The sequence below is a fragment of the Catharus ustulatus genome, chromosome 1 (assembly GCF_009819885.2).
Source record: "Catharus ustulatus isolate bCatUst1 chromosome 1, bCatUst1.pri.v2, whole genome shotgun sequence".
NCBI lineage: Eukaryota > Metazoa > Chordata > Aves > Passeriformes > Turdidae > Catharus > Catharus ustulatus.
Window position 1 is genome coordinate 85,558,101 of NC_046221.1, and position 10,590 is coordinate 85,568,690.

Sequence of the window (10,590 nt, forward strand, 5' to 3'; positions counted from 1 at the left end):
TTAAAATTCCTTAGTCTCCTGCCAATTCTTCTGATGTGTTTAATTATACTTCCTTTCTCTGGACCACATCACACTGATAACTTATGATTCATCTTGATGAACTCAGACTTTTCCACTGTCATTTCCCTTTCATGAACCTTCCATTTATAGAAGAAAATTCTTTTATCAATCCATAATAGCGAGGCCTTCTTGTTCTTGCATTTTATAGCAATTCCTATTTGCCTTTCTAGTCTTAATTGCTTTTTCTTTGACAATATATTCCAAGTCTCACACACCGTAGTGGTCAAAGTCATCTATTTGCAGCTGCCTAGATAACTTATTCCTTTTGAAAAGTTACTGATTCAAGAACTATTTTTGATGCCTTAAAACATCATGTTTTTAGTAAAAATCATTGCTACTAGACTCACTTGCACACTTTACTATGTTTCTGTACCTAGAAATCTGAAAATTGGAGGTAAACCATCCTACCAGGTAGTACACTCTATACACTGAGGAGGTACTCATGAGGAGGATCTGACCTCCTTAATTTCTCCTGGTGTTTCCTATGTCCCAGTTTCCACTTCCATACAATCCTTCTCATAGTTATCTTACTCCTGCTGTATATTCAACAATGATGTCCCATTTTCTGCAAAGAGAACAGAATGCTGTTTTAACTTAGCCACTCCTGAAGTTATTTTGACCCTTCATCACTGATCAGGAGTACCTTGACTTTATTTAATCACCTTCTTTCTTAACTTTCTGACCTTCCTGTTAATATTCTTTGATGATCAATATTTTCTCAGTGTTTTTTTCATCCAAGTTCCCAGGTCTGTATTAGCATCTTGTTTCAGTAGTCTAGATATTCAACTAAATCTAGATCTCTCCCCTATAGACTTTCCTTTGTGCTTGGCAACAAACTCCAAGTACTGTAAATTTTTTCTTAAAATCCTTCCAGAGCCTTGGATACATGAATCCTCTCAGTTTGACCTCTGAATGCCTTTGGAAAACTCAAATCCATGATTTTGAACTAGAAAGCATTATGTAGTAGCCTGAATTTTAAACTTCCTTTGGATTTAAGATGAACAACTCGAAGATACTGTGTTTGTGTACTTAGCACTTGCAATCCTTCCAGAATAACTTTATTTCTTGACATTGTATCACTCTTGAATGACAAAACATTTTAGCTTTTGCAAATAAAAACGACATAAATATTTTTTACAATATTTTTTGTGCAATCAATATCTAGGAAATTAAAAATCTCTAAGCACAGAAATATAAATACTTGCAGTATTTATAATATATAGAACCACAGATATAAGTTCCTGGAATCTATAGAATATTTTCATGTTGTTGCAGTGGTAGTAATTTGTTGCAATCCTTTCCCAAAATTGACAAATACATTATTCCAGTGCCTCTGCTCCTTCTCTCCTCCTCCACATGTTATGGTTGGGCCATTTCAGCGGGAATATTTGACCTCAACAATAGCTATTTGTATATTTTCTTTTGTTTCTATCAGAATCTCTTTTTTTCGCCTTAGATCCACATTTCTTATTCTGTATGGCAGGTGAATAATTTTTCCATTCTCTGGTTCTGCTTTTATTTAGGACTAGAAGTTCTTTAGCAGCAGTCCCCACTAGAAACACTCAAACAGACTTGTGGTATTTTTAGCAGGCCCTTGCATTTCCCCACGTATTTCAATTTCAGTTTTCCCTTACAGTCTCTTTGGCATCATCCACCTTTTGAGGGCACTACTGCCCCTCTCCGCTCCCATTTTCTTCTTTGTCTGCTCTGATGGAAAGAGTCTTCTTTCTCCTTGTCCTTGTCACCCTGGTTGTTACCTGATTCCCTTTCTACTTCTCCAGCACAGCTAAACTTGTCCCTCAGGGAACAAAAAGACTTGTTTATCTTGGGAATTAGCCAAGCCAGACAGGGTACAATTGTGAACTATTGGTTTGAGCCTGCATCCAGTAAAGAGAGGAAAATATGGGAAGTTGCTTCTGAAGTGGGATGAAGACTACATGTGGCAGAATCCCAAAAAGCAGCTGCTCTTTATTTGTGCTTAACTCCTGTCATTCAGTTCTCATTAGTTGTTTTATTTAATTAACATTTATGCAATTACAGGCCTAAGAGTGCAGGCTTTAGTCAGGCAAGACTCCTGCTGAGTTTTCAAAGTGACTTTTCTACAAGTTTTTCCTTTCTAGAGCTCAAGATTAAGTACAAGAGAAGCAATAGCTGAGTTTCCTCTCTTTTGTATCTGGACTGATTCCCACACCATCTGCAATAAGCATTTTTAAACAACTTTTAAATTCTCTAGGGTTCCTTACAGAAGCAACATGATGGCTATGTTGCTGGAGCAGTTCTGTTTCAAAAAGAGATGAGGGCATTACCTTGCTAAGCCTCAGCAAAGTTCCAGCATAAGGCACAACTCCAGAGTTTCACCAAAGTCTTATTTCTAACTCAAGAGTTTAGTCATCAGCAAACACAGCTTGCATTCATGAGATATAATATTATTTCATATTTATGCAATACCACAGAGATAACCACCAATATTTACTTTATATTAGAAGCTTCTTTTAGTCCAGGTTTGACTCTTATTCACACTATATAGTCTCCTGCAAAATGGTGTCATTTCATGATGAACTTTCCCAGAGCCTGGATCGTTGAGCGGTGGTGGAAATGAAAAGGGAAATGCTAAGATTATTGAGAAATGTCAAGCCCAGCGCTATAGCAGCGAGCACTTTCATTTTTTTTTGATTTTGTTAACTGTAGTTTGAATCAGCTTTACACAGAGAAAATAATGGATCTATTTCTGCTGACTGTAATAACTGTGGTTCATGAGCTCTATTCTGGCTGTGAGGTGAAGGGTTGCAAAGTCAATGAAAGTTTATAAAATGTTTTGATAGCCATTCATAACATAAACTGAGAGGTAAAAGTTATCAAAATGAGAGAAAAGAGAGAAAAAAAAATATAAAACAAATTACAAATTAAATCTATCTGTGGATATGAAAAAAGGACTGTGCTGAAACCATCTTTAGCCAGAAAAAAAAGCAGCATAGAAATGAATGAACCCAAACTGGTGTGTTGGAAACACAGTCTGTTCAACATCTGCCCTTAATCACTCCCTTTTTAATGGTCTTTAAAGAGGCATTTTGAAAGGAACAGGTGGACACAAAATCCAATCTTCAAGAAGGCAAATAACTGTTTTTTCACTCCAGAGATTTCAGCCTTTGATTTTGATCTCTGAACTCATTTCCCTAAGGGTGTTTCCAGATTAGCTCATTATAAAGTTAACAAAATCCCCTTTCAGATTAATGTGAAGCCTTCCTTCTCTGTTATCTGCCCAGGACTCAGGGGAATGAATTTGGTGGTAGAACTTACAGTGATTGAGCTCCAGCCTCGGACTGCAAAAAGCACTAAAAACACGGGGGAAAAAAAAAAACATCAGAGCTCTCCACTGTTTCCAGATATCTCCCTATTTTGTGTTAGTTTCCTTTAAAAAATAATAAGAAAACTATCATCTTTCAAAGAACTGAAAGACAGAAATAGCCTTGTTTTCCCTATGAAATCTGTCCCTACAGCAACAAATTACTTTTGCTGCTAGATCCTGACATTTTAAAAAGGCTCTTTGGGAATCTTAGACCATAGTTTTCAGTTTTGTAATCAGGTGAGAATTTTTTCTATTTTTTTTCTATTAAGTAACTATTTCTTATTTTAACATGTATTTTCTAGATTCTATGAAACAGTAAATTAAGTACAAGTACCTCTACTTAAAACTTATTTAGCATTTGACACACTGTTACAATGGAGTTGCCATATGAATATTGATAATTCACTATGCTTATTTATCCTTTTTGAACAAAGGATAATGTGCTGCAGCTCAAGTATAACTGAGCAATCCATAGTGACTCCAAATCTGCCCAATCACACCACCAAACAAACCACCTGTCATGGGCTGTGGCAGAAGGTCTGAGGAGATGAGACTCAGCTGAGAAGTAAGAGGACATCAGACCACAAAAAGAAAGAACACTGTTCACACTGCAGCAGCTGTTGTCCAATTCACATTCATCCATTCCTGGAAAAGTTTTTGTGCTTTTTTTCCTTGCCAGAATACAGCTGCTGCTGACTAATGAATGCTGCTCAGAATAACCACATTTTGCTGTAAATGAACAACAGACACTATGCTTCACCCATGACTACTGATGGGGAATGTATTTGAAATACAAGCTCTCTTTAAATAACCCTATGATAGCTTAAAATATAGTTTAAATAGGTTGGGAAGCTTATGGAGAACTATGTATTGTAATAGTGCAAAACACTAAGGGTCTTCCTGATCATTTCTGAGCAGTAATTTCCATGGGTAAAGGAGATGTTCAATTTTGCACTGTGAAAGGTTATCACAGAATATGAATAATGCCTCTTTTTTTCATATGTAGTAGGACTGCATTACCAGCACAACCTGAAATGAAATTATTCTGAAATCACATGATCTTGTTAACACTTAGGTAATTTTTCCATGAATTATTTACAACTTGCTGTTACTTAGACATGTTCTCTACTGCCTGCATGATTCAGGTTGTTTCACCTTCCTTTTGCACTATCATGCACTTCCCACAGTCTTACCATAGTTCTTATTTCTTACCGCATTTAAACATTTATTATGTTTCATTTTAGACAGAATTCATTCCAGGGCATATGACTCAACTCAAGACTTTAATTATATTTCAGCAGGTAAAATTTGAGAGTTTTGAGTCAGATGCATCACTTAGTAATTTTTACATCACCCAGTATAATATCACATGCTGGTTTATATTAATGCAGATTTCTCTTTATTACAGGAATATATGGCTTGTCTCCTCCTTAAATGACGCAACTATTTAAATCCTGAGTTAACAAGTATTTAAATAAAGATATTTGCTTTGTGATAGCTTGCTGCATGGTTGAAGGGAGTTCCATTGGCTGGTTGTTCATCACTGTGAAATAATGCTGATATTTATTGATTGTTGAACCTTCCCTAAGCTGGATATAAATTATTTCCTTACCAACTGGAACTATAATATATTTTGTTACTATTATATTTTAATTCCAAAACTAAGATGATTTGGTTTCATATTTCTGAAGGTATGTATTACTGTAAAGTGCAAGTACTAGCCAGCCATGTATTTTTTATTTCTTAGTGTTTTTAAATCATTGTGGAAGTTTTTGCACTGAAATTAATCCATATACTTTTTTTTATCCTCTGATGCTCAAAATGCATTATATTCTTTAAAGAACTAAACTTCTAGCTAAATTCTTTATATTGGTACTGAATTTTTTATTTAAAACTTGTTTTTCTTCCGTACACTACACTTGCAAGTGGGGTCAAATTGATTAGGTAAAGTGAAAATAAGGACACTCATACGTGGAGTTTATTGACAATATTTTCTTGTATATATAAAATTCTACAGATTTTTGTTCCCAGCAGTGCTTGCCAATTTGAACTAATTTTTCATTATATTCTGAAAAAAAAATTGTTGTGCAAAGTAATCTCCAGAGGCCTTTGAGGTTGACATAAATGAAAGTTAAGGTGGTATCCTAGATCAAATGAAACAACATATTGATTCTCCTGAAGAATTCTGATCATTGATTCAGCAGTGCACTCACATGATGGTGCTGTAGGTAAACATTCATGGATGGGGGTCCTCAGACTTACATTCATCTGGTTGAAATGGACATTATAATGAACAAAACATCCTGTGTAGGAAAAAAGATGAAGCAGCAACCAGCTGCTTAAACACGGAGAGGATTTATGCAGTTTTTTGTCTGAACACAATTCAGACTGTGCTACAGGCTGTCTGAATCTGAAAAACAATACAGAGGAAGCAGAAAGAAATAATTCACATACAAAAACTCTTCTGTGATAGTTACTGGTTTTATATTTAGTCTGTTTTAGTTTTTAAAATGAGAAATGGATTAGCAATTAGCAGGAGCATATCATCTTTTTGCAAATAAGGAAAATTGTTGTTTCTATTTTCTTCATTTTCAAAAACTTTGAAGTGCTGTTGGTCACATGAGAATGGGAACTCCCCTTCTTTATACCTCTAACAGAGACATTATGCATGCATGCACAAACACTCACGCATCTGTTCATGGTGGTCCATTTATGAATAATTCCATATTTCAGGTAAGTCAGGAGTACTCATTCTCAGCACTTGTGGGAATGGAAGTACAAAAGAGACCCTCTGACAAATCCTGGAATTAGTGATTACAAGAAAATAGGACGAAAGGACTGAGAGGCTCTTTGCTTAGTCTGAAGAAGGCTAGAGAAAATAAGCAGAGTTATACTATGCCATCTGTTGGGAAAAGATTGGGAGGAGGAATATGGGCATGAATTCTTTCCAAAGAGTCATGGAATATGAGGTACATAGAGAAGAGAAGAAAATAAATAATAATGAGTGGGTTGGACAGCAAAGTCTACTTGTGAGCCCTGTACTAAAGCATGATGGTAAAAGTATCAAGGATGATAGGAGTAGGGAGCCTTTGGTGTGTTGTCACATGCATTTGTGCTCACTAAAGAGCCTGTCCAGACAACTCAAGAAGCCTTTCTCTACCATTTTTTTTTTTAATTATTTGATTGGGGAAGACTATTCAGGTGAATGGTGAACAAAATGCATATGAAGTTTCATTGTTTTGTGGAGAAATGATTTTGCTACCATGAGAATTCCATGTGGCTTTATAAAAGTGCTAGCACACATCAGTTGCTCCACAAGAACAGTGCCAGTCTATGTAAGGAAAAAGGATGGGATCTTCAACAGCCAAATACTATCTGAGGATGTAGCACATTACCTTACTAAATACCCCATAATTTTAAATTCCCCCTTTCTCCACCCTGCTCCCCAGAACGTACTTTTTTGACATTACAATCAAAATTGTGCATGAAAAGAAGAAAAATCTGAATTTGAACAATATTTTTGTCCATATTATGAGAACATATGGTTCCACATTTTTTTCAAACATCATTTTACTGTAAAATTTTTGTCCTAGCAGATATAGAAGATATGCAGATCTAGAATTTAAAGGAAATGTAATGAAGTTTCTAAGACAGAATGACAATAATCCAATTTCTTTACAGTCATTTAAAAATGAAAGATTTTCAAGGACCATAATACAGTAGACCATGAAAATGAAAACTGACCTAGCAGAATATATGGAAATATCATTTCAGAAAAAAAAGACCTTTGAGTACATAATATATAACAAACAAACAAACAAACAAACAAACAGAACAACCAGGAGACAGTTTGCTGTACAGAGGAAAGATAGATCAAATACGTAAGGAGACATTTGGTATTTTAGTATCCTAAAATTTGATTCATAAGTAATGGAATATTTATCACACTTTAGCTTAGGGTTTGTTGTTTGTTTGTTTGTTTGTTTGTTTGTGTAATAAAGAGACATTTCAAAAACCATACTGAGATCACCAATAAGTTTATGCATTTATGAAAGGACCTTAGGAGTTCAGTTATTCCCAACTCCCTTATTAAAACACAATCAATGTTCAATACAGACCAGGTTGCTGTGTCCAACCAGCTCTTGAAAACCTCCTAAAAGGTATTTGAGACCTCTGTAATAGAGTAAAAGTCCTGTAAGAACTCCTTGGCCATTTCCTTCTGGATTGATTCAGAAAAAGACTACCTCAGAGATACTTCACCAAGGAAGTTCCTCAGGAATTTTCTAAAGGATATAATTGTAAGAGAACTTCAATGACATTGTTCCAATCTAGGAAATGAGAATAGGTTAACTGGTTCTACTGACTGCATTTGATTTTGAATCAGCGTTAAACAACTGATGTGGTGGGAGAAAAATTCATTTAGACACCTGCCTTTTTTTGATCTCTAAAGTCTTTAGTGGGGCTCCTTTTTGAAATTACAGAAATACTCACAGCTTCTATTTCAGCAAAATGTGATTCTTGCACTGACATCAACTCATAGTCAGCTGGTAAGTATTTTTGTAAGTTGTTTTGTTGATACAACCATGGGCTAAAATTTTAGTGAAGCAGTTCTTCCTTAAGGAAATGAGCAAATATAAGATTGCTTGATTTTTATTCATAAGTAGCAGGCAGTTGTTTGTTTTGGTCCTACTTGGTTTTGATGCTCTTAAGAAGTACTGTGCTACATTGAGAAAATATAGGAAATAATCTGATTATATGAAAAGGAACTCATAATAAATTTATTCTACAGATAGATTTCATTTCTTATATTATCTTCTATGATTTCTTCTTAAAACACATTTCCCCTTGCTTGCAGATGTTCGAATTAAGATCTGCAAAAAATTAAAATTGCTACGAATATTTTCTTTGCGACATGGCATCACCTATGAAAGCATAGCAAATCGTTTGATTTATCATCCCTGTGGTACTTGAGAATACTCTTCATGAAAATGGAATTTTGAATTAGGCTACGGCTATTATAATATCACTAGATGGTTTCTCATAGCATGATATGTACAAGTTTTGATTATAATTTTCTCAATTTTTTATCATCTTTCAAAATAGAATAATATCATTTTTAGAAAATGAAATAAAATAATTATTTGTATTAAAGAAAACATACAAGGCAAGGGTTGAATTTTTTCAAGGGCTTCACTAGTTTGTATGAAAACTCTTGAATGTATTTAATTGCAAGACTATTTCCTCACACATCAAAATACATAATTTAAATTTTTTTTCTCATGTATGAATCTTAAATCTAGTTCACCTACATTAAACTCACCAAGAGCATGAAACTGTTACCTAGTGTTTGTGCTTATAGGAAAGCAGCAAGTCATATGTGGAAAGCAAGAACCTGTTCATTTTCAGCCTGTGAGTTCATACTTCCTGGTTTTGGGGGAAAGTTTGGTGGTGGTGGTGGGATTTTTTTAAGCCTGGGAAATTTTGATTTTAGCTTGAATTCCTCGACAGCATTATAAAATATAGTTGCAGTCTCAGAGGGTCTGAGCATAGAGACAGAAGTATCGATTTAGGTACTTTTAATTTTCTGGATCTAATTTGTGCAAAAGAAGGTTGAACTGGTGATAAGAGAATTCTTGCCATGAGACAATTCTTGTGATGAAGATCTGCACTTCCCATGCTTTAGCTACTGACATGGACATTTGACAAACTGCATCAAGAAAATCTATCCTGATATTTTATATCTGAAACAAGGAAATGGTAATTCTTTTTTCAGCTCAAGGGTAGCTTTATAACTAGATAAAACTCTGTTCAAGAATTTCTCAATCTTTTTTACTCCTACATCTCACTACATGTAGTCACACTTTCCATGACCCCAGAGTCAACGCTTTGCAGCAACTCATCCTCAGATTCAGAGATGCTCCAAGATATTTTCTGTGTGTTTTCCAGAGACACAAAAGTAACACCTATGACCCAAACAAAAACAGTGTTCTCTGATTTGGTCATAGGACTAAGCAACTGAGAAGTTGTTGCAAAGAATTGGCAGGCTAGATGAGTTAAAGGAAACGCTGAAATACTTCAAGACTTTATCTCTTAAAAAAGCAGAGGGGGAAGTGTGAAGATCAAACAGATGGAGGTTGTCAAAAGCCTTTATTAATGTTTGATTTTATGTATCACACTATATGAGACACTTATACACTCAATCTTTTTACTGCTCCAGATATACATTAGATAGGATCTGTGTTGTCTGGAATGGCTGATAAAAATAAAACACCTTTTGTAATTGCAAGAAAAGAAGTTGTGAGAGTTATTACACAGGAAGAAGATTTATAATGCTGCCACAGGGCACATTACAAACAACCAGAAAACAAATGAACACTAAAGGCCAGAGGATAATGACTTTATTGTTCTTCTAGATCCGCCCTCACCATATGGTCTACAATCTCTGATTGTTTTTACCTTTCTCAATGTTTTATTGTCCCTTCATATTACACACATAAAATGTTAGGAAAATTAACCACTGGCACATTCTGATAAGATGGTTTTCAAACATAAGATGAAAAACCTTTCAGCATCTTTTGCCTTTTAAAATAATGCTAGCTTAATTTTTGTGTTTAGGTTGAAAAGCCTTATTTGTTTTCTAAGAGCTGCCAAATGGTGTCCAAAATGATACCTGAGTGTATCTTGCAACACAAAAATGTGTTCTATCGCAATCAGAGCCAAGTCTTGCCTCTATATCAAAAATTAGGCAGACAAGAGGGGAAAAGGCCTTACAGAATGGTGAGAGTAACTCTTGTGTATGCTGCATACTCCTCCCCATCTGACCACGTCCAGAGCGTGTGCTGTCAATATTTCCCATCTGGAGCCCACTCATAGCTCATTTACCTTCTCCCAGTTGCAGCCAGAGCACCCCTGCGACATGTCAGTCCAGGTTTCCCAGAGGCGGGGGTTGTTTGGAGTGCTGGGCATTCCCCACTTTTCCAGGAGTGCTCAGTGTTGCTTTTATGAGCCGTTCTCACAGCCCTTCATCACCAGTAGGACAGAAGAGGTCAACTGATGGACATTTCCAGCCTTCCTTGGCTCACCCTTTTCCTCTGCCCTGTGATAGCAATAGCTTCTGACAGTAGCAGGCAACCTAAGTGCTACAAGCAGCATCCTGGAGCACTGCCTCTGCTCTGACTCCAAAA